The 5,723-nt window shown below is 35.3% G+C and overlaps 1 pseudogene; it reads left to right on the plus strand.

The window, feature by feature from the left end:
* Window positions 1-1,072: 1,072 nt before the first annotated feature.
* LOC101705357 (heat shock protein HSP 90-alpha pseudogene) lies at window positions 1,073-3,256 on the plus strand (annotated as a pseudogene).
* The last annotated feature ends 2,467 nt before the right edge of the window (window positions 3,257-5,723 follow it).

The following is a 5,723-nucleotide window of genomic DNA, read 5'->3' on the forward strand; positions in this document are numbered from 1 at the left end:
AGAAAATAAGGGTTTTTTTTTTAATAAAACATAGCACTACTCAGCCATAAAAAATGAGAAACTAGAGATTTATAGCTAAATGGATGCATGAAGAGGCTATACTCTTAAGTGAAATAAATAGGACACAGGTGTAAATACCAAATAGTTTCTCTGGTGTGAAAAACTAAAAATGTAAATAAGGATCAAAATGTATAATTGATATTGTGAAATAGGAAGAAAAGGTCTAAAGGAGTAGGGGAAGTGGGAAGGGTAGGGGAAAGGAAAGAAGGGAAAAGAAAAAATATGAGAAAAGTAAAAAATGGAGAAAAAAAGTCTTTGTAAATAGGGAAGTGGAGAGGGGATGAAGGGAGGGCAGGGGAATGGGGAAAAAATAAGAACCAAGATACATCACATAAAGGTAAGAGATCCCAATGATGAATGTAACTGTATTGTATACCTAAAATGTACCAATAAACTTAATGGGGAAAAAAGAGAAAATGCCTTATTTTGATACCTATTTCTTCATTTTGTCTTTAATGTCCTTTGTTGATGTCCTTTGTTGACAACTATGTTATCAAATTGCTGAATGTGTATGTGTTTATGTCTGGTCAGAAAATTATACATTTTATTTCCTTCTGCTTTTAACTTTATATATGTACCTTTCACAGCTTGATCTCCAATTTTTTTGGATTTATATCTGGTGTGAGACAGGGATCTAACTTTCTATCTTCCCTGTATGATTATTCCACATTCTTTACTGAATTGATTCTCATTTCCAAGACTTGTGTAGTCCATCTCTACTAAGTTGTCACATACATAAAAGGGTGAACTCTGAGTTCTCTATTCTGTTCAACATGCCTACCTCACAGTTGCTGCACCAGTATCACAGTATATCAATTAGTTTGGCTTATATTTTGTCCATACCTAATAAAGCTCTCTTTCTTTGCTTTTCCCCCCAAAATGAATTTCCTTGGAACTTTATTCATTTATACACAGTTTAGAATCTATTTACAAATTTCAAAAATAGACATACAAATTTGCTTCAGTGACTCGGACCTGCTACAGTGCATATGCTGTGCATCGCTTAGCCAAGATGCCAAAGGAGACACAGACCCAGGATCAGCCTATGGAAGAGGAAGAGGTGGAGACATTTCCCTTCCAGGCAGAAACTGCCCAGTTGATGTCACTGATCATCAACACTTTCTACTCAAACAAAGAAATCTTCCAGAAGGAGCTGATTTCAAATTTGTCAGATGCTCTAGACAAAATTAGGTATGAAAGCCTGACAGATCCCAGTAAACTGGACTCTGCCAAGGCGATGCACATTAATCCTATTCCAAACAAGCAAGATTGCACCCTCACCATCATAGATACTGGAATTGGAATGACCAAGACCAACTTGATCAATAACCTGGGCACCATCGCCAAGTCGGAGACCAAAGCTTTTATGGAGGCTTCTCAGGCTGGCGCTAACAATTCCATGATTGGCCAGTTCGGTGTGGGATTCTACTCTGGATACTTACTTGGTTGCAGAGAAAGTGACTGTGATCACCAAGCATAACGATGATAGGCAGTACACCTGGGAATCTTCAGCAGGTGGGTGCTTCACAGTGAGGACTGACACAGGTGAACCTCTGGGCCAAGGAACAAAGGTTAGCCTCCATCTGAAAGAATACCAAACTGAGTGCTAGGGAGAAAGAAGAATAAGAGAGTTTGTGAAGAAACATAAGAAACATTCTAAGCTTATTTGCTATCCTATTACCCTTTTTGTGGAGAAGGAACAAGATAAAGAAGTGAGTGATGATGAAGCTGAAGAAAAGGAAGATAAAGAAAAAGAAGAAAAGGAGTCTGATAACAAACTTGAAATAGAAGCTGTTGGAGGAAAAGGAGAAGGAGAGGAAGAGGGAGAGGGAGAGGAGGAGGAAGAAGAAGGAGGAGGAGGAGGAAGAGGAAAGAAGGATGGTACATTGATCAAGAAGAACTGAACAAAACAAAGCCCATTTGGATCAGAAACCCTAATGAGAGAGTTCTGTAAGAGCTTGACCAACGATTGTGAGGATCACTTGGTGGTGAAGCATTTTTCCATTGAAGGACAGTTGGAATTCAGAGCTTTTCTTTTTGTCCACAAAGAGCTCCTTTTGACCTGTTTGAAAACAGAAAGAAAAAGAACATTAAGTTGTAAGTCTGAAGAGTTTTCATAATGGACAACTGTGAGGAGCTGATTCCTGAATAACTGAATTTCATCAGAGGGGTGGTGGACTCTGAGGATCTCCCTCTAAATATTTCCTAGAAAATGTTGCAACAAAGCAAAATGTTCAAAGTCATCAGAAAGAATTGGGTCAGAAAGCACTTAGAATTGTTCATCGAACTGGCAGAAGATGAGGAGTACTACAAGAATTTCTATGAGCAGTTTTCTAAGAATATAAATCTTGGAATACAGGAAGACTCTCAGAATCGTAAGAAACTTTCAGAGCTTTTACAGCACTACACATCTGCTTCTGGGGATGAGATGGTTTCCCTGAAGGACTATTGCACCAGGGTGAAGGAGAACCAGAAGCACAGGTATTACATCACAGGTGAAATCAAGGACCAAGTAGCTAATTCAGCCTTTGTGGAATGTCTTCAGAAGCATGGCTTAGAAGTGATCTATATGATTGAGACCATTGATGAGTACTGTGTCCAACAGCTGAAGGAGTTTGAGGGGAAAACTTTAGTGTCAGTCACCAAAGAGGGCTTGGAACTTCCAGAAGATGAAGAGGAGAAAAAAAAAAAAAAAAACAGGAAAAAAAAAGACAAAGTTTGAAAACATCTGCAAGATCATGAAAGACATCTTGGAGAAATATGTTGAAAAGGTAGTTGTGTGAAACCGTTTGGTGACATCCCCATGCTGTATTGTCACAAGTACATATGGCTGGGTGGCAAACATGGAGAGAATTGTGAAAGCCCAAGCCCTAAGAGACAACTCAATGATGGATTATATGGCAGAAAAAAAGCACCTGGAGATCACCCCTGACCACTCCATCATTGAGACCTTGAGGCAAAAGTCTGAGTTTGACAAGAAAAAGTCTGTAAAGGATCTGGTCATCTTGCTTTATGAAACTGTGCTCCTGTCCACTGGCTTTAGACACACATGAACAGGATTTACAGGATAATCAAGCTGGGTCTTGGTATTGATGAGGATGATCCCACTGCTGACGAAACCACTGCTACTGTCACTGAAGAGATGCCGTCCCTCAAAGGAGATGACGACATGTCACTCATGGAAGAAGTTGACTAAACTCTGTCCAAAGAATGATTCAGCAGATTGAATCATGATGATTCAAGATGATTCAAGAATGATTCAGATGCGTGCTCAGTACTCTACCTTCATTTCCACTGATAATATATTTTCAAGGAATTTTTTGTTAACTTTTAAGTTGATAATGGCATGATAACTGCTTAAGAAGAAGAGAAAATTTCTTTCTACTTTTAAGTGATATTGTGATACTTTAGGCACTAAAGCAGAGCTAGTAATGCCTTTTCAACTTGGTTTATTTTAACAGGTTAAGATGTTTGTGGTAAGACATGTAACTTACTAACTCTGTGAGGTCTAAAGTGTTTAGTTATCAAGCTGGATTCCTTAGAAGACCAAATCTTCTGTCTCTGAAGTGTTGCGATATCTTAATATTTGAAGGAATATTTGTTACAATAGCTTGAGTTTTCATCTTGCAGGATCTACTTTTCTAAAACTTTTCCCCCTCTAGTTTCTATTCTGCATGTACTAGGCTTCTAGTATTAAGTAAGTTAAACTGAAACAACTTGATGGCAGAAACTCCATGGGGCTTGTTTTCCAAAGAAAAGTATTGTTTAGAAAAATAAACTAAACTTCCTAGGTATACTGGAATGCTGTTTGATAAATAATTTGGAACAAGGCTTGTGAGTGGAAATGGAGTACCCAGGTCACATTCTGCTTTAAGAGGTAACAGATACAGATAAGCTAAAAAAAAGAAAAAAAAAAAAGCAGATATACAAATTCTCTGGGAATTTTATTGTGTTATACATATACAATAATTCAAGAAAAATTGTCACTGTACAACCTTTTTCAGAGGTTTTAAAATTTTATATTGAGTGTTTTGTAAATTATTTAGGCTTATCCTTAGACCTTTTTTGTTTTAAGTTTTAGTTTTTTGCTCTGTGACTTGCGTCAAATTTTCCACTATTCTTTCTGCTGCTTATTTCTGTTGTAAGTAAATGCATTTTTGTTTGTTTAATTGGTGCTTTGGAGGAGGTGTTGGTGATTTGATAACATTGCTGAACTCTGTTATTTTCTCATTGTAACAAATGTGTTCAAGAGGACAGTTAGGAACAATGTTCAAAAATAAACCACAAAGGAGAGAAACCTATTAAGGCCCTTGCACAGTGACCTGAATTAGGCATAGTTTTGAAAGAAAAAAGAGGAAATGAATCTCAGATTCCAAAATTTTTCTCCTTAAACTTGCTACACACATATAATTTTTTCAATATATTATCTTAGATGTCATAATAAAACATTGTATGTTTCCATAACAAGATTCTATAACACACTGTGAATCTTTTTAGTATTTATGAAACTTTTGAAAAACTGAGTAATATTTTATATAGTTCTGCTTTTTCACATAAACATTTTCACTTTATTGATTCTTTAAAAAAATGTGGTTAAGTGTTCAACAATTTTCTTTTTACTGTTATATTTTGTAGCATACAATATGTATATATAGAACAGGGAACAAATCATCATTCTACAGTTTGATAAATCCTCATGATGTGAAAACATTGGTACAAATAGCAGCCAGATGAAGAAATACAAAAATAAGCATACTTTTGAATGTTTAGATTATTTCTAATTTTCCAACACATAAAACTTTATTTATAATCCCGATTTTATTTCCTTTGGAAAGAGTCCTAGAAATTGAGTTATGAGTTAAATAACATGAGAATTTTTTAAGTTCTTTATATGTTTTGGTAAATGCCTTTTGGGAAAGATTGAATCATTTCATAATTCTAATAAAATAACCTATAGAAGGGGCTTTGTACCATTCATTGTAGAGACTGTAGATCACTTTGGCTTTGTTAATATTTTCCAATTGGATGGGTTAAAAAAATCTCATTATTGTTGTAATTTTTGTTGCAAAAATGTAATTTTGACATCTTTTACTATGTTATCTCTTCTCATCTATTTTTTTTACTGTAGTTCCAGTGATTTGTAAATTTAAAGATCATTTGCATATTAGCACTATTAGCCTTGAATAATACTTGTTATAAGTAGCTTTCTACTTCTATTCCTTTTAAATTTCTAAACATTTTAAATTTTGTTTTGTTTTTTCAAATGTATTTGTACAACTATTTTGGGTTTAAGTAATTATATTTATATTTAGCTATCTACCTTCTATATATCTATTTGCCTCTATGTCTGTCTATTCATCTATCTCAGTCTTCCACCACAAGGGAGATTAAGAATTTTAAATCTTTCTTTCAACATCCATATTCATATTGCTAAGTTGTATGTAGACACACTACTTCTTGATTTTTTAACATCAATCATTACCTTTTGACTCTCGGTATACAGATATGAGGATGCAGATTTATTTCTCTTTCATTGACACCTTCTCCCTGTCCATGAACATGCTGACACCAATACAATAATACTACTGCTTGGGTCAATATTCAGAGCACATGATCATGACTGTCCCGTGATATGCATGGCTGAGCCACAGACAGATATTATC

The sequence above is a fragment of the Heterocephalus glaber genome, unplaced genomic scaffold, assembly GCF_053883595.1.
Source record: "Heterocephalus glaber isolate CG9 unplaced genomic scaffold, H.glaber_assembly_v1.0 deba00001553, whole genome shotgun sequence".
Lineage (NCBI taxonomy): Eukaryota > Metazoa > Chordata > Mammalia > Rodentia > Bathyergidae > Heterocephalus > Heterocephalus glaber.